We start from the raw sequence: 19,451 nt of genomic DNA, 5'->3' as shown, positions 1-19,451 counted from the left end.
ATAATTAAATGAAATAGAAAATACATACTGAGTAAATGGCAGGCTTTTTGAACTTGCTAAGGAATTTGCCACTCCATGTGCTTTTTTGTTGCTATTGTTTCTATTATTTCTTTTGTCTTCTTTCATGCCATGAAGACTTTGTGGATCTCCTAGAAATTTTTTCTAACAGATTTTATTTATTTATTTATTTATTTTGACAGAGACCTAGAGATCACAAGTAGGCAGAGAGGTGGGGGGGGGGCGGAGTGGGAGGGAAGCAGGCTCCCTGCTGAGCACAGAGCCTGAAGCGGGGCTTGATCCCAAGACCCTGAGATCATGACCTCAGCTGAAGGCAGAGGCTTAACCCACAGAGGCACCCAGGGACACCCTAGAAATTCTTGTTTTGGAATTGAGTGCATCCGATATTTTCTTTTGGACACTCCATTGAATAACTGAGGTCAGATAATAAGGAAGTATTGAACTTTTTGATGCTTTGCACTGTGTGGGACAAAGAGATATAAATCAAAATGTGTGCAGCTAAAAATATATCAACAAGAAGAGTCTGCTGACCTCCTTAGCTGGGGCTCACCTCTCAGGTTCAGTCTATTTTCAGTTGCCACAGTCCAAAGTCTGGTCTTCGGTTTTGCAGATACAGAAACTTGATCTCAGCAGTTCACCTAGAGTTCACCAACTCTGGGACACTGACTCACACCAAGCAAACTGTGATAGGAGATTCATTTACCAACTAGATGCCAGTTTATGAATATACAAAGGCTGTATCCCAGTCACAATAACAGACATCTGCCATTTTCTCCAATCTAATTATGAATCAGAAAGTTGCCCACAGAGCTTAGAATAAGAACAAAGAGAGGTAATATTCTTTAACAACATTTCCAGTAAGATAAAGGAGCTGAAAGAATTGCTTTTCCCTGAAGATACTGGGTGTGATGATCAGCATCCCTCCCGTATGTGGAAAAATTCTGCCTCCTTGAAATACCTTACCCATAGACTGAAAATTTCACATTTTATTTTCTTTTAAAATCACTCGCCATCATTATTACTTCTTTTCTTGCAAAATGTGTTTTAGTAATGTCTCCCTGTGGTGGTGGTGGTATTTAAGACTGCAGAGCTTGCTAAGTTGGAGATACTCAAAAGTTACCCAGCTGTAAGGGTAGAGTATGTCATTACAAATGTCATACCAGAGTACAGGACAAAATTGTAGCAAGAGAATTTTGGTAATTGTACATGTGTAATGACAGCTGGGGGAAGGGTGAACCATAGGCAATAATACCATCACTGGGATAGGCAGAGAATACTGAGCAGGAAGAGTTGGAGTCCTAGAAGATCCAGGATAGCCTCCTGAAGAAATCCGTCTCAGAAGAGAGTTTCAGTGAGGACGTAAGTCTGTGTCACTTGTTCCAGAAATGACCATCAAGGGTCTGTTACATTTAGAGATTAGAAATGACTGGTATTTGAGAGAACTTACAATTCATAAAAATAGTAATTACTGATTACTAAAGTGCTTTGGTGAAGAGATTGAGGAAAATAAGTTAGTAGTCTGAGAGGACAAATTAGAGACAGAAAAAGGTATAAAGAGACTGCATGATAATTCCAAAGGAATCAAGGTCCATGGGGATATTAGACTAGATGGATGACCTCAAAAGGACAAAGGGGAAGGGGTGGGCAGATCTAGGGAAGGAGTGGCTGTAAGTTTTGAAGTTGAATGTTAGTAAATGCCAGGGTAGTGGAGGAAAGCCTTAACTGTCAGGCTAGGGCATCGGATGGGTCACTGATAGGAAGATTATAGGACAAAAAGATTACAGGGACAGATATGAAGATTGGTGGATGACAGCAAAGAGAGAGCAACTAGCCAGACCTAGTTATTATTACTCTCAAAAAGAGTTGACAAAGCAGTGGAAGGATAATGTCAAAAGCAGTGGGGAGCTAGGAGAATACTTAGCCCTTCTCTGGTATAAGTAGTAATATATAAGTGGCCTCTATAGGGAAAAGAACGAGGGGAATATTTAGTTGTTAGCAGCTTTTGGTAAAAGACGATTACGTATGCAGAAACTTCCTTTGGAAGGAATTATGTCTCCAGAACACACAGCAAAAAAAGGGGTGAGATGTACGGTCAATAGATGGTGAAAAAATAGATGGTGAAAGTGGGAGGAGAGGGGAATGAAATGGAGGAGAATAGCTTTGTGATAAACTTGTACCAAGGAGGTCACACTAGAGCATGAGAATAAAGGAGGCAAGTTATAGAAAGATGCCAGAGTAGAAATAACCAATATTTCATTAGGAACTTTGGCAATATGATTTCCCACATCCCAGACAGATTGTTCAGATTGACAGAATTGGGAAAAAGGAAATAGATTAGCTTTAAACAGTACTTGAGAGCTTGTGCAGTATTTTAAAACATGGCTGCAAATCCATTGCCATTTTCTCTAAGCACTAGGATCTACACTTCTCTTGATCTGAGACAGTTTGTGATTGTTTTGACCAATGGAATATGGCAGAAGTTGTACACTATGACTTCTAAGGCTAAGTCATAAAAGCTACATAGTTTCTATCTTGTTTGGAACATTCTCTCTTGGAGCTCAAGGTTACTATTAAGAAGATAAATACCGGGGCGCCTGGGTGGCTCAGTTGGTTAATTGGCTGCCTTCGGCTCAGGTCATCATTCTGGAGTCTCAAGATGGAGTCCTGCAACAGGCTCCCTTCTCAGCAGGGAGTCTGCGTCTCCCTCTGACCCTCCCCCTTCTCATGCTCACTCTCTCACGCGCGTGCTCTCTCTCTCTCTCTCTCTCAAGTAAATAAGGTCCTGAAAATAGGAATGGCAAGTGGTTGGAGAGCGGAAGGGAGAGAGGAAAAGTGGGAAGTGGTGGAGAGAGCACACACACGCACGCCAAAGAGCCTCTGTCCATTCAAATCCTACCTGCCCACATACCGCACAAGTACATGGAGAAGACTTTGATCCTAATACCCAGTCCTTCTGGTCATGCCCAGCTGCTTGAGTCTTCTCAGCTCAGACATCATAGAGTAAAGATAAGCATCTTTGTTGACATCTGTGTGAAGAAAATAAAATCGTGGTTATTTATGTGTTCTGGGGTAGTTTGTTTTGCAGCAATGAGTAATGGCCTAGGACAGACTATAGTGCAGATTGCTGAGGTGGTATCCTCTCTCACAGTTATTGTTTTCTTTTGTCCTCAGATGGGTATGGCCAGGGTACAGGTGGAAGCTGGGGTAGGATTGATTTAGGAATATATAGTATATTTTGAACCAGGGATAGTATTCAATTATATGCACAGGAACAGAGTAATGGATGATTGGTTAAAATTAGTGCCTAATTATGGAAAAAATATTTCCCTTATTCTATCCTTTGCCTCCAAAAACATGAATATAGAAGGTACTTAAACTGGCACAAAAATCGGTGGTGGTGGAGGTGGTGGTGACAGTAACATAAAGAGGCAGAAGCATGAAATTATTTGCAGGAAAAAATAACCAGATGTGGTGAGTGATTATGATAGAGAAGAGAAAAGGAAAAGTCAGTGATGACTGAGGTTCTATCTGGAGAATCAGGAAAAACATCATGAATTCTGATGGAAATGGAGGATTGGAAAAGAAAGCAGAGGTGTACAAAGCATGAAAATAGTGCATAAAACTTGAAGACCCCTATGCGAGAGTCTCCCTTCTGCTAATCTGGCATAAATTTAATTTCGTTTTTCAGTTCTTCTGCCTTTTTCCTTGAACTTGGAACTTGCATCTCTAAAGGAGTTGAGTTGTTGAAAGGAGGGCATCTGGTCTACATTGCCATCTCTGAACACTAACAACTCCTGAGGTGGCCTGTATTTATGAACACTGCCATTCACAAGAGCCCTTCACTTCTGGTTTGGTGAGCAGGGACCATGCCCTTCTTGGGATAACAGCATCTTACTTTTGGGATCTGGATCAGGCATGCAGCATCCTGTTGAGCTCCTCCATACCATTTCTTTAGTTACACTACAAAGCTATTTCTATTCAGGGGTTTTATGCCTTCAGAAAAATGTAAAAGGAAAATCTCAAAACATTAAAAAAGTAGTAAGGACACAACAGTATGGATGAAGACTAAATTTTTCTTTTGAGTTTTCTAAATTAAATTTGGAGTTTGAAGCAAATATTGTAATACTGTTTGATTTGGTTCCAAATGTATACAGATATTTAAAATGATTAAGTTTTAAATGGGAAAAGGTAATGAGACATAAAGAGAGGTAAGGTTCCTACACTCAAACTGACAAAATGATGACAGCAGTAATTGGGGAAAATTATGTTCATATCAGGTAATGCCTACAGCTACAACTAAAAGTAGGTATACAAAGTAATGTACTAAAAAAAATAGTAAATGAAACAAATTCTAAAGAATATTCAAGTAACTCACAGAAAAAAAAGAAAAATGATAGAATTAAATCCTAAAATATCAATAATTACATTAAATATAAATGTGTCTAAATACACTAAGCAAAACAGATTGATAGAATTAAAAAATTAAAAAACAAAAAAATTTAAGAGATTAAAAAACACAACCTAACTTTATTCTGTCTATAAGAAACCCACTTCAAATATAACAATATGGGCAAATTGTAAATAAAAGAATGAAGACATATAAACACTAATTAAAGAAACACAGTAATAGCCATATTAATAAAAGAAGAAAGAGCAAAGAAAATTGATAGCAAGGAATATTGTACAATGATAAAAGGGTAAATCCACCAAGTTATGCACCAAAATCAACACTGAAAAATATGTGAAGCAAAAACTGATAGAACTGAAAAGAGATAAATCCAAAAATATAATTGGAGACTTCAACATCTTTCTTCCAACAATTAATTAAACTACTAGATGGAATATAACCAAGGACATAGAGCTCAACAATATGACCAACAGGCACTAGCTGACATTCATAAAACCAGCAAACCACATACTTTTTTCAAGTGTACACATCCTGGGTCATACAACAAACCTCAAAAAACTTAAATTGATATTGTGTAGAATGTGTTCTCTGACCTCAGTGGAGTCAAACTAGAAATCCCAATTAGCAATAGGAAAATACCTAAGCACTTGGAAATGAATGACACAGTTTTAAATCAACATAAGTAATCTACCAGAGAAAAAAATCTCAAGGGAAATTAAAAAGAAATAGATTTAGCTGAATAAAAATTCAAATTTAAAATTTGTGGAACACAACTAAAAAGCATCTATTAAAAAATTACAGCTAACATTATACTTAATGCTAAAAGACTGAATGTTTTCTCCCCCAAGATGAGGAACAAGGCTAACTCAGTGTGAAAGCAGTGCTGAGAGGGGAATTTATAACATTAAATTCTTAATTAGAAAATGGAAAAGAATAAAATTCTGAGCTCCCATCTCAGGAAACTAGAAGAGTCAAAAAGAAAATAAAACCCAAATCAATCAGAAGGAAGAAAACAAAGATCAGAAATTAAAGAGATGTAAAACACAAAATCAATGAAATAAGAGATAGGTATTTATTTGAAAAGATCAATATGAGTGACAAATCTCTAGCAAAACTGATCCGAAAGATACCAATTATCAATATGATGAGTGAAATGAGATATAACTTAGATGATACAGACATTTAAAAAAAGGGAATACCACAAATTTGATATACAATTTGACATCTTTGATAAACTTCCTATAAAAATACAAATTTATCACAATGTGCCCCACACAAAATGGATCATTTAAATAGCCCTGTAACAATGAAAGTAAATTTGTAACTTAAAAACTCCCAAAAAAGAAATCTCTAGTCCTACTAGGTTTCACTAGAAAATTCAACTAAATACTTCTTAAAAAAATTCATACAAATTCTACACTGTTTCTCCCAGAAAACAGAAGAGGAAATATTTACCAGTTTATTATATGAAGTGAGTGCTACCATGACACTAAAATTAGAGTACAAAAATAATCTATAGACCAATCTCCTTGATGAATATGGTCACAAAAATCCTTAACAAAATACTAGCAAATAGAATACAAGAATAAAAGAGAAGTACAAAAATATAATAGAACTATCATGACTAAGTGTGACCTGAGATGCAAGTCAGATTTAATATTTAAAAATATTAAATAATGGTTATTATATAAGATTGAAGAAAAATCACATAATCACATCATTGGTGAAGAAAAAACATTTCACAAAATACAACATGTATTCCTGATAGAAATTCTCAGAGAAACAGAACAGAGGGGGATTTATCCAACCTGATAAAGAGCATCTACTAAAAAAAAAAAAGACAAAAACTTCAGCTAACATTATACTTAGTGGTGAAAGACTGAATGCTTTTTCCCCAAGAGTGAGAATAAGGCAAAGATTTCAGCTCTTAGCAGTCATATTGAACATAGCGCTAGAAGTACAGTTTGGAAAGGAAGTAATAAAACTGTCTCCCTATTCATACATGTCATGACTGCCCACATAGAAAAGCCGAAGCAATCTCCAAAATAAAAATTCTGGAACTATTAAGTGAGTTCAGCAAGGTCACATAATGGGAGATAAACATTGATACAAGTATCAGTTGTATTTCTATATACTAACAATGAATAAATGGATGCTAAAATTAAAGTGCAATACCATTTACAATAACCCCCCCAAATTAAATGAAGTAAAATCTATCAAAAACATCTATAGGGCTTTTATACTTAAAACTACACAATGTTGATGAAAGAAATCAAAGGGCTAAATAAATGAAGAAAGGGGCACCTGGGAGCCTCAATGTTAAGTTTACACCTCTGCCTTCAGCTCAGGTCATGATCTCAGGGTCCTGGGATCGAGCCCCACATCGGGCTCTCTGCTTGGCAGGGAGCCTGCTTCCCCCTCTATCTCTGCCTGACTCTCTGCCTACTTGTGAGCTCTCTCTCTCTCTCTCTCAAATAAATAAATAATATCTTGAAAGAAAGAAAGAAAGAAAAAGTTAATGGATTAAAAGTCCCCATAGAGTAAAGATGTTAATATTTCCCAAACTAATATACAGGTTTAATACTATTTCTATCAAAATTCCAGCAAGAATTTTTATAGGTATGGACAAGATTGTTCTAAAATGTATTTTAAAAGGCAAAGGTAGAATAACTACGGCAACTATAAGAAAAAAGAATAAAGTAGAAGGAATCAATACTATGTAATTTCAAGACTTATATAGCTATAGTAATCAAGACTGGGTGCTTTTGGAAGAGGGATAAACTTACTGATTAATGGAACTTATCAGAGAATTCTGAAATAGAGCCATAGAAAAGTGACCAACTGATTTTAGACAAAGGTACAAAATCAACTAAATGGAGGAAAAAGCATTTCCGACAAATAGTGCTAAAGCAATTGGACATTCATGGCCAAGAAATAAAGAAAAGAAAAAAATTGCCCCAAACCTCGTAACTTAGAGAAAAGTTAGCTCAAATTAGAGCATAAGCTTAAATATAAAACATGCAACTGTGAAACATTAGAAAAGTCACAAATGAAAACCTTCAAGATCTAGGATTAGGAAAGGTGCTCGAGATGACACCATGAATGAAGATCCATAAAGGAAAAATGGATAAATTGGATTTTATCAATCTTAAAACCCGTATTTTTCAATGAGTTGATTGAAATATTGAAAATCATATTTTTCAATGAGTATTGGTTAAAAAAACTGTGGCACCACTATTTCATGGAATACTGCACAGCAATAAAAAGGAACGATAACCTGGATGAACTTCCAGAGACTTAGGCTAAGTATAAAATAAATCTGAAAAGGATACATGCTGCACTAGTCCATTTGTATAATTTTTAAGAAAAAGAAAATAGATCAGTGGTTGCCAAGGATTAAGGAAGAAGTAGGAAAAGTGGGACGTAGATGTGAACTATACAATGGTAACATGATAGATTTTGTGGTGATGAAAAATATTATGCATCTCAACTATGTTAATGTCAGTATCCTGGTTGGGAAACCCTACTATAGTTTTTCACAATTTACCATTAGAAGAAACTGGGTAAAATGTACAGGGGATCTCCTCATATTATTTCTCAACAACTGCATGTGAATCTATATCTCAAGTTAAATTAAAAAAGACATAGTATGTTCTTATAATAGTTTGTATTTCTTTGGTGTTAGTTGTGATCTCTCCTCTTTCATTCATGATTTTATTTATTTGGGTCCTTTCTTTTTTCTTTTTGATAAGTCTGGCCAGGGGTTTATCAACTTTATTAATTCTTTCAAAGAACCAGCTCCTAGTTTCATTGATTTGCTCTGTTGTTTTTTTGGTTTCTATTTCATTGATTTCTGCTCTGATCATTATGATTTCTCTTCTCCTGCTGGGCTTAGTGTTTCTTTCTTGTTCTTTCTCCAGCTCCTTTAGGTGTAGGGTTAGGTTGTGATCATCAAGATAGCATGGTACTGACACAAAAACAGACACATAGATCAATGGAACAGAATAGAGAGCCCAGAAATAGACCCTCAACTCTATGGTCAACTAATCTTCGACAAAGCAGGAAAGAATGTCCAATGGAAAAAAGACAGCCTCTTGAATAAATGGTGTTGGGAAAATTGGACAGCCACATGCAGAAAAATGAAATTGGACCATTTCCTTATACCACACACAAAAATAGACTCAAAATGGATGAAGGACCTCAATGTGAGAAAGGAATCCATCAAAATCCTTGAGGAGAACACAGGCAGCAACCTCTTCGACCTCAGCTGCAGCAACATCTTCCTAGGAACATCGCCAAAGGCAAGGGAAGCAAGGGCAAAAATGAACTATTGGAATTTCATCAAGATCAAAAGGTTTTGCACATCAAAGGAAACAGTTAACAAAATCAAAAGACAACTGACAGAATGGGAGAAGATATTTGCAAACAACATATCAAATAAAGGACTAGTGTCCAAAATCTATAAAGAACTTAGCAAACGTTAACACCCAAAGAACAAATAATCCAATCAAGAAATGGGCAGAGGACATGAACAGACATTTCTGCAAAGAAGACATCCATATGGCCAACAGACACATGAAGAAGTGCTCCATATCACTCGGCATCAGGGAAATACAAATCAAAACCACAATGAGATATCACCTCACACCAGTCAGAATGGCTAAAATCAACAAGTCAGGAAATGACAGATGCTGGCGAGGATGCGGAGAAAGGGGAACCCTCCTACGCTGTTGGTGGGAATGCAAGCTGGTGCAACCACTCTGGAAAACAGCATGGAGGTTCCTCAAAATGTTGAAAATAGAACTGCCCTATGACCCAGCAATTGCACTACTGGGTATTTACCCTAAAGATACAAACGTGATCCAAAGGGACACGTGCACCCGAATGTTTATAGCAGCAATGTCCACAATAGCCAAACTATGGAAAGAACCTAGATGTCCATCAACAGATGAATGGATAAAGAAGAGGTGGTATATATACACAATGGAATACTATGCAGCCATCAAAAGAAATGAAATCTTGCCATTTGCGACAACATGGATGGAACTAGAGCGTATCATGCTTAGTGAAATAAGTCAAGCAGAGAAAGACAACTATCATATGATCTCTCTGATATGAGGAGTGGTGATGTAACATGGGGGCTTAAGTGGGTAGGAGAAGAATCAATGAAACAAGATGGGATTGGGAGGGAGACAAACCATAAGTGACTCTTAATCTCACAAAACAAACTGAGGGTTGCTGAGGGGAGGGGGGTTGGGAGAAGGGGGGTGGGGTTATGGACATTGGGGAGGGTATGTGCTTTGGTGAGTGCTGTGAAGTGTGTAAACCTGGCGATTCACAGACCTGTACCACTGGGGATAAAAATATATGTTTATAAAAAATTAAAAAATGAAAAAAAAATAAATAAAAATAAAAAAAAAATAAAAAAGACAATGAGACGAGGCATACCCAGAAACAACTTAAATATCCATCAACAGATGAATGACAAAACAAATTGTGATAGATCCTTACAATGGAATGCTATTTAGCATCAAAAAAGAACAATCTACTAGTACATCCTACCTGGATAAATTTCAAAAACACTACACTGGGAAAAAGAAGCCTGACATAAGAGTACATTCAAGATTATGTGTATGAAATTCTGGAACAGGCATAACTAACTTAAAGTAACAAAGAACAGATTGGTAGTTGCCCAGGGCCAGAACTGTGTATAGATGAGGAAATGACTACAAAGTTGTGGAAGGGTATTCTTAGGGGGATGTGTTCAATGTCAGGATTTGCAGTATGTGTTGCAGGTGTCCACTTTTGTCAGTACTCATCAAACCATACACCTTGGGGCGCTTGGGTGGCTCAGTCGGTTAAAGCCTCTGCCTTCAGCTCGGGTCATGATCCCAGGGTCCTGGGATCGAGCCCCACATCGGGCTCTCTGCTCAGCGGGGAGCCTGCTTCCTCCTCTCTCTCTCTGCCTGATTCTCTGCCTGCTTGTGATCTCTGCCTGTCAAATAAATAAAATCTTAAAAAAAAAAAAAAAAAACCCATACACCTAAAAAGGAATTCACTTTACATTTTCAGGGGAACCTGGGTGGCTTAGTGGGTTAAGCGGCTGACTCTTCATTTAGATCCAGGTCATAATCTCACAGCTGTGAGATCAAGACCCTGTACGGGGCTCTGTGATGAGTCTGCTTGTCTTTTTCCCAACCCTCTGCCCCTCCCCCCATGCTCACGTTTGCACTCTGTCTAAAGCAAATAAGTAAATAAAATTTATTTTAAAAAGTACATTTTGGGGGCACCTGGGTTAAAGCCTCTGTGGGTTAAAGCCTCTGCCTTCGGCTCAGGTCATGATCTCAGGGTCCTGGGATCAAGACCCGCATTGGGCTCTCTGACGTCTGCCTCTCCCTCTCCATCTGCCTCTTACCACAGCCCTGCTCATGCTTTCTCTCAAAAAAATAAAATCTTTTTTTAAAAAAGTACATTTTGATGTATGCATATTATTTGATAAAGTTCTATTTAAAGAAAGAATCAATACAATTGAGAAATTAGAGTTGGTACTGTAATTTATTTCTGTTTTTGTTTAAGTTGGAAGCTGTAGCAAATGATAAATACTCAGGAATGTCATTCTGCTCATCAACCTCCTAGCAGTATGAAAAAAGACTAGACTTTGCATACCTTTCTCTTTCCCAACTTTCCCTAATCTCCCCTGGTCAGGCTGAGGAATCCAGCCACCGGATGGGCCATATAAGATGGAAGTTCATCTTATGAATGAGGTGAAGATGAGGCAAATCACTGCATAAGGCCAGGGCTATGATATGAATGCTTAACAAATTGGGCACCAGTACTCTGTAGTTTCAGGGTGAGACTCATTTGGATTCAAATCCTAGCACAGACAATCATTAAGCATGAGACATTGGTCAAGATACTTAACGTTTCTGAGCCTAATTTCTCTCAAAAAGTTTCCAAAAAATAAGGTTGGTAATACCAATCTCCTTGTGTTACTGTGGGGTATAAGCGAGCTCATTTGTGTGAAATGTCTGTACAACTGCCTGGCACTTAGTAAGTGCTCAGTGAATGGAGAATGCTGGAGTGTAGGCTGGTGATCTGAGAAAGAAGTTGGACAGAGGCTATCTGAGGAGCTCAACAGAATCAGTGGCAGAGGGTGGGGCTGGACCTTAAGAGGCTTGGAACCCAACTTAAAGGACTCAGCTGAGGTGGCCAAGACAGACAACCAGGGAAGTAAAGAGGAAAAGAGAATATATGATGTCTAAGAAACCCAGAAGGAAGTAGTGATCAGCAGAGGCAAATGAGGAAAAAGAATGAGCATGGAGGGAGGCCAGAGGGCTAGACTTAGCAGTAAGGAGATGATTAGAGGGGAGGGGAACGGAGCCAGAGGGCAGAGGGTCAAGAAGGAAATGTGAGGGAATATTGTGTTCTCAGGAACAAATCAAGAGAACCAGGTGCTCTGAAAGATCGAGTAGCAAAATGCAGTGATTCTGAAGTGTGAGGTCGTTGAGTATGTGTCTCTGTTTATATTGTTGTTGTTCAAGTCTCAACTCTGAAAGAACAAGCAGACCCTGGTTGCCAGGATGTATTACTCCTGCTGCTTCCAAATCCAATTCTGGCAAGCACAGTCATTCCCCATGGTATTCCTGTTAGCATTCATACAGTGCTCATTAGGACTTGAAATCTTTTCAGCCTTGTCAAATTCCATTATATGGCACAACAAATCTTAACTTGTAGATTCTAGTGTTTCTTTTCACATCAATTCAGTTTTAAAATCAACTGCTGAGACAAAGAAAAACAAATACCATATGATTTCACATAAATGTGATGTCTAAAAAATAAGAAATAACAAATGAAACAAAAACAGATTCACAAATCCAGAGAACAAACTGGTGTGGTTGCAGATGGTAGGAGACAGGTGAAACAGGTGAAGGGGATTAAAAGTAAAACTGTCGCTTAGAAAATAAGTCATGGAAATGTTAAGTACAGCATAGGAAATATAGTCAATAATATTCTAATAACTATCTATGGTGACAGATGGTAACTAGACTTATCCTTATGATCATTTCATAATGTATGTAAATGTTCAATAATAATTTTGTACACCTGACACTAAGTATTGTAGTACTAGTATTGTAGGTCCATACTTTAATCAAAAAGTAAAACAAACCATACCATAATTTTAAAAACCAAAAAAGTAACAATAACTGCCAAAAGTAATCATCTTTTTGAGTTCTTGCAATGAGTTTTTTTCATAAGAAAATTATCACTTCATTAGGTGTTTAGCAATTAAAGAAGTCTACCTTCCATGTACATTTCAACAACAACAAAAAAACCAAAATTAATTGAAATAGCAATACTGGGTTTTTCAGTTTACTTGCATATAAATTTATAAATTGTTTCAACTAGTCTATTGTTTTCTATATGTTTACTTCATATCAAAAACATCCAAACAGGGTCACCTGGGTGGCTCAGTTGGTTAAATATCTGCCTTCCGTTCAGGTCATTATCTCAGGGTCCTAGAATGTAGCCCCATGTTAGGCTTCCTGTTCAGCAGGAAGTCTGCTTCTTCCTCTCCCTCTACCCTACTCCCTGCTCATACTCTCTCTCTCAAATAAATAAAATAAAAATAAAACAAAACAAAAATAATTCCTTTCAATCTACCAGCAGAGCAAGTAAATAAAATAATAATATTTAATACTACAAATATCAAGACATTCAAAATTGCTTTCTTTGATGAAAACTAATATTTGGGCAGAAAACTGGAGTTGATCATAATTATATACATGTAATAGTTCTATGAAATAGCCAATTATACCACTTGAGCAATGTGAATTTCCCACAATGCATTTAGCTTCATATTATTACCACTATGTCTTCCAATATTACTTGAAATAAAGTCTGCCTTTGTTATGAGAGGTACCCCCAAGTAATTTTGCTTTCAACTTTTTTCTTAAACAATTCCTAAAATACTACATTACCACTCAATAGTATAAATTATAATATGAAATTTTAAAAAACTTTATAATTTCCAAATCTACAACAAATACAAAGAGCTTACATTATAGTTTAGTTTTGTTGACAACTGCATTTGATGTCATTTAAAAAATCTATCATATTCTCTGAACGTTAATCTATCTCAGGGATCTCTTTGACCTTTTGAGGAAATACAATGTATTTTCTTAAAAATTAATAATAATACTTGACATCTATTTGCTTAAGGTCTGTACATTTTTACCAGTGGCATCTATAATTTTTCTGATTTTCAGCATGATTCTTCATTGAAAAATATTGCAGAAGATGAGGAAATTAAACTATATTTTGAAGAAAAAATTATGTGCACACTTGAAACTAATATAGGTCAACTATATTTCAATTAAACATATTTTTGTTTTAATTTTTTTTTAAATAGGGCACATCCCAAATTCAACAAAGTACATTGAGTGCATGCTAATTGAGACATGAGATCAGAACTTGAGTGGGTACCATTATGAATGGCCAGGAATAGATTTAGGAGGCATGATCAACAGGATTCATTGAATGTGGAGGGGATGAGGAAGAAGGAACAGTGTAGACCTCATGTAATTTCCAAATCTCTAGCTTGAGTAATGGATGGGTTGGATGGAGGGGCCATTCCAGGCCTGGGAAAGGGATGGGGAAATTCTCTTTTGATTAATTGGGTCTAAAAGTAGAGTCCTAGCAAATACGATTTTGTATTTTCCAGCCCATTCATTGGCTTTTATTTAAAAGCATCTTGTTATGAATAGAGCAAGATTTAAATATTCTGAAGAAATACTGGTTAGAGGGCAATTGAAATTGTCACAGGATTCTTAAATATAATTGCTAGAGTCATCTGGCTCAGTATTGGGCCAAGTATCCAATTTTGTCAAGCAAAGAAATCATCTTTTATACTTTAAGCAGATAAAAATTGAGCACTTACTGTGTATCAGGCACCACTGGAATAGTTGGGGGCATAGAAGGGACAGACTAGACAAAATCCCCACTCTGATTGTATTTATAATTGACTGCAAAAGTACAAATGATGAGTAGAAGGCAATGGAGATCAATTCTTCTCCAATCACTACATGTGCTATGAAGAAAACAAAACATGGTAAGGAACACAGGAAGGAAAAAGTGACTCGAGTGGGGAAGAAGAATATGACATTATGCCTCTGAAAGGTTGGCGTTTGTCCTGAGCCTTGCATGATGAGAAGGCGGTTGTGGAGAAATAGGGAAAGGACTTTTAGGGAGTGGACTCCAGACTTCCTATATAGGGATAGCAATCTGGTTGGAAGAAATCTGAAGGACTTTTTTAGACATTTGCATAGAAAATATTCAATTTGCTTATAATGCATATTAAGATAGAAGGAGCTGATACCAAAAACAAAACAAAATAAAATACCCACAAAACAGATGACTGACTACACCCTCTTTACTCATCAAATCACACTTTGAACTACTAACAGTCCAAGCAGAGAGAACAGCACAAATAAAGGCATGAAGGCAGAAACCAGCTTGGCTCTCTCAGCCGCTGGAGCCTGTAAAGAAACGGAGTGGGTAATAAGGGATGAGCTCAGGGAGAAGAGCAGAGGGGGCAGGTCATGCTTGGCCTGGCAGACAACAAAGAGGACTAGTAGAGGGTCTAAGTAAGGAGATGATGTGGGTGTGATTTCTTTTTTGTAATATTAAATCCTCAACTCATCATCTGGTATGATCACTATTAGTAGTAGTCACTGATAGAAAAACAGTATATTTAGAGAGAAAAAAGCACAATTTTGTTGTTATACTTTCAATATTTTTAGGTAAAATACTCTTTATCTCTAAAATGAACTCAAAATGGGCATTTGCTGATGCTAAATTGTGTACTTTAACTCATGTTCTGGAGAGATGTTCTGTTTGTCACCCACATAATAATAATACTCAAGATTTGCTGAACTTCTGATTAAAGATAACATGGTATAGTTAAGGAAAGCTGTAAAAACAGACACATTTTGAAACTGTGTATTTGCCTTAAGACACTAGGAATTTTATTCCATTTATGGTACCAAATATCTGATGATGTTGAAGCCTTTTCTTTGGGGCAGGGCAGGAATATTAGATTTTACAATTGTTTCTCGACATTTTTACAAATGGGGGAAATCTCTCAATTTCTGCTCATATCTTCAAATAGAGTGATGAATTTCTTAATAATGTAATGATAGTTTTCTTACATAAAATTGGAAAAAAAGTATGAGATAATTATTTTTAAGTTACAGAATCTCTAACAAGTGAAAATATGATCATTAAAAGCAAGAACATTTTTTTCTTCCATTCTTTCTTGAAAAACCCAAGCTCAAGGGCTTTTAGGATGGAAAAATGTTTAATACCAGGTACCTGAGTTAACTGATTGATTAGACCACTGACTGATTCATTCATTCTATAATTACATACCTATTGGTTTTTGGGGTGATATGCAGGGAAAAAACAATACTTATTAAATGTATCATCTGTGTAATCAAATTATTTACAGCCTTATTGATGAAACAAAGAACATAAAATGTTTATAAGCAGAAGAATTGGTATGAGGCAGCAGTAGAAGAGATATCACAAGGCAATATAGGTTTTGAATGCCAAAGAGCACTTAAGAAGTTGAGTTTGTTTGGTTGGCCTCCCTCCTGTCTGGACATTTTCTCAAAGTGTACAGACAGGTTTCTTCAACAGTATATACCCAAGTGAGGTCAGATCAGGGTTGAAGTTTACATGTGAACAGCAGAAAATGTACAGGTCTTAAACTGGTTGCACCACGGCAGTTCTATAGCCTTAAAAGGGAATGTTTTCACCCCATAATCAAAAAAGATCTTTCATTTATTCCATGCTCTATTATTTTCTTTCGTGAACAGACACTTTAAATTGCATACTTGTAAGGCTTCTGAAAGAAGCCTTTCAGAAATCCATCATAGTCTTCTCTCCTTCGAATGACTAGATCCTCCCTCAGTGTTGTCTCCTGCCGACTCAGGACGTACCCGTAGACAAGTGCTAAGACGACTTATTTAAAAGAAATTTTAAAGCTATTTCTGACCAGTATGCTCAAATAGAGGTATGGACTGTCTAAGAGTAACTTGATTTTTTTTTTAATATGAAAGTGAGAAAATAGTGATTTTTTTTAAAGTTGTAGAATCTTAAAGCCACACAATTTATTGCAAAATTATAGTTCTTTTTCATAAAAAAAATATAATTCTTTTTTCTTTTCCTATCTGCCCCAAACAACTGAGTCCTAAAGCTATTAGGTAGAGAAGAGTGAGGTAGGTATCTGTGTCAGTGGCCCAGATCAGCAAACCAGAGCCTCAGAAGCCTGAGGACATTCCTTCTGTTAGGAAGGCAGCAGGGAGTGGAGTGTAAAAGCCTAAGGAGGGTGAGGAGGGTGTTTATAGGAGTGGTTGGTTCTCCTCGCATGGCCCAAACAGGATCGATATAGATATCAAAATAAACAATAATGGTAGGGACCAACTACAATCCCCTGAATAATATAGGAAACCATGAGTCCATTCAGATACAAGTAAATGAATAAACTGAAAGTTTGGTGAGGAATGGGATAGTAAGATAGTTTCAAAGTACCAGCTCAGAACACACTTACTGATTACTACGAGGAAAATGAACTTTATGGGAAGTTTTGCAGAATCCAGCTTACTATAGAGATCAAGATGAGCTTCTTTATTTGTGGAACTAATGTGTGCCATCTGATAGAATACGACAAGAACACAGCATTACTTCTGTGATATTCCTGCCAAAGGTGCAAACCTAAATGTAATCATGAGGAATCATCAGACAAACCCAAATTAACACCATTTTACAAAATAGTTGACCTTTAAATTTCAAGCGTCAAGATCTTGATAGTCAAAGAAAGACTGAGAAAATTGTTTCAGGGGAGAGAGAAAAAAAGATCTGACAACTGTATGTATCTTGTGATTCTAAGCTGGAGCCTTTATTACAAAATCATTACTGGGACAATTGGTAAAGTCTGAATGGGGTCTGATGATTAAGTGCTAGTGTTATCTTCGTGGCAATTCCTTGAATCTAATGGCTGCATTTTAGTTGTGTAGGAAAACATCCTTGTTTGTAAGAAATACACATCACAGTGTTCTGGGGTGATGGGAATCAAGTTGGCAGCTTGTACTAAATGGTGCAGGAAAACAAAGTTTCTTGTATTGTTCCTTTCAACCATTTGAGTTTGAGACTATTTTAAGAATTGTAATTTAAATTTGCTGTTAAAATCAATAACAGTCCTTTAGTACTAGTCATATACACTGCTGCTGTAAATATCATATTTTTAATTAGATAATCCATCTGGCATTGTAAAGCATTTTACCTGATCACCTGAAAAATGATAACAATATAGACTGTCACTGGTATTCATATGGGCATGTAACATATTCTTTTTGCATTTAAGAAAAGGAGGTAAATGTCTTAGTCATTAAATCTATTGTAATAGAAAATAGGATGATTTAGTTTAGTATTGTAAACTTATTTTCAGTATTCAAGTCCAAAGCATGTGATTTTTCCCCCAGATAACAGAACAATAGACAAAGTCTTACGATTCAAAAGAAGTCATTTTTACTCTTTAAATAAATCAGAGTCAGATAAGACATATCTTTCGTAACCTTGGCTAATTTACCTGACTAATCCCATTTAATAAATTAATTTTATTTTGCTTTATTTTATTTTCTTTGGTAATTTTTTTCAGTGTTCCAAGATTTATTGTTTGTAAATTAATTTTATAATCTTTCTATAGCTTTAAACTTATTCTTTTCTCTTTAAAACTCCAAAGAAATTTAACTAAATTGGACCTCTGATAAAAGTATCTACCCAAAGAGCTTGGAATACATGGGTATTGTATTGGGTGTTATATGTAAACAACGAATCTTGGAACACTACATCAAAAACTAATGATGTATTGTATGGTGACTAACATAACACAATAAAAAAAAAAGAAATCACAAAAAAAAAAAGAAAAGAAATAGAAATTTTAACCCCAAATCAGAATAAGAATTAACAGCATGAAGTGGTCATGAGTAAAATGATCTTTCCCTTAAATACCTATGTAGATATGCATATACACTCATATATGTAGATATCTACATATGTCTAGTAAAATGCTCACAACACTATATTAGATATTATTAGACTTACATAATAAATAAATAAACTGAAGTCTAAGAGGTTACATAGTCATACTATTTTTTTTTAAGTGAAAGGCATACGTTATCTTGTGAAAGTGTATCCCAAATATCCATGCTTATAAATCTCACCAACCAGACTTCTGAGGTAAATATGGCTGTTTCTAGAATTGCCCAGGACCAAAAGCAATTATGCTTCTAAAACCATTGTACCCTGCTACTCCCAAATATTAGTGTTTCTCAGAAATCAAAGTTAAAAGCTATATCTTAAGAAACTCAAAGTAGAAAGAAGTAATGCAAGGTCAACACCAAACCTCTTATAGGTGGAGATATGAAATAACTCATTTGAGGGATGGTTAGTTGTATTCATCTAAACCTTAAGTCTTTTTGACACAAATGCACTTAACATATCATTTTCCCCAATTACTATTTATTGCCCTAAACCAACTGAAGTCCCACAGGAAGGGACCCAAGCTAATCTTCATCTCCTCCCACCCCCCTAATTACCATAGTACTCTGTATTTACACTGACTAGGGAGAAAGCAACAACTAAGAGAAACATTGATTATCTTGCAATTTTAAGTCCAATCAATCTGATGTAGAAACTGCATATCAGTTTAACTTGAAGTAAGCTAAGAATGAAATAGAATTCTATGTTATGGTGTATATTTGGAAATTCACATATCAGTAATTAATGGTTTATATTTTAAAATAAACTTTTTGGGGTTATTATTCCTATTTTTTTTTAAGATTTTATTTACTTATTCGACAGACAGAGATCACAAGTAGGCAGAGAGGCAGGCAGAGAGAGAGAAAGAGGAGGAAGCAGGCTCCCCGCTAAGCAGATAGCCTGATACGGGGCTCGATCCCAGGAC

The 19,451-nt window shown here is 36.2% G+C and overlaps 1 long non-coding RNA gene across 1 annotated transcript in view; it reads right to left on the bottom strand.

Moving 5' to 3' along the window:
• Positions 1-2,739: 2,739 nt before the first annotated feature.
• The window catches only part of LOC116591672, a 275,207-nt gene continuing 258,495 nt past the window's right edge, over positions 2,740-19,451 (bottom strand). The window contains exon 3 of the long non-coding RNA XR_004286106.1: positions 2,740-3,044. This is a non-coding gene — a long non-coding RNA (uncharacterized LOC116591672). The remainder of the gene's footprint in view (positions 3,045-19,451) is intronic.

Source organism: Mustela erminea, chromosome 1 (assembly GCF_009829155.1).
Source record: "Mustela erminea isolate mMusErm1 chromosome 1, mMusErm1.Pri, whole genome shotgun sequence".
Classification (NCBI taxonomy): domain Eukaryota; kingdom Metazoa; phylum Chordata; class Mammalia; order Carnivora; family Mustelidae; genus Mustela; species Mustela erminea.
Note: the sequence above shows the minus strand (reverse complement) of the source record. Positions and strands in the feature narration are given on the sequence as shown.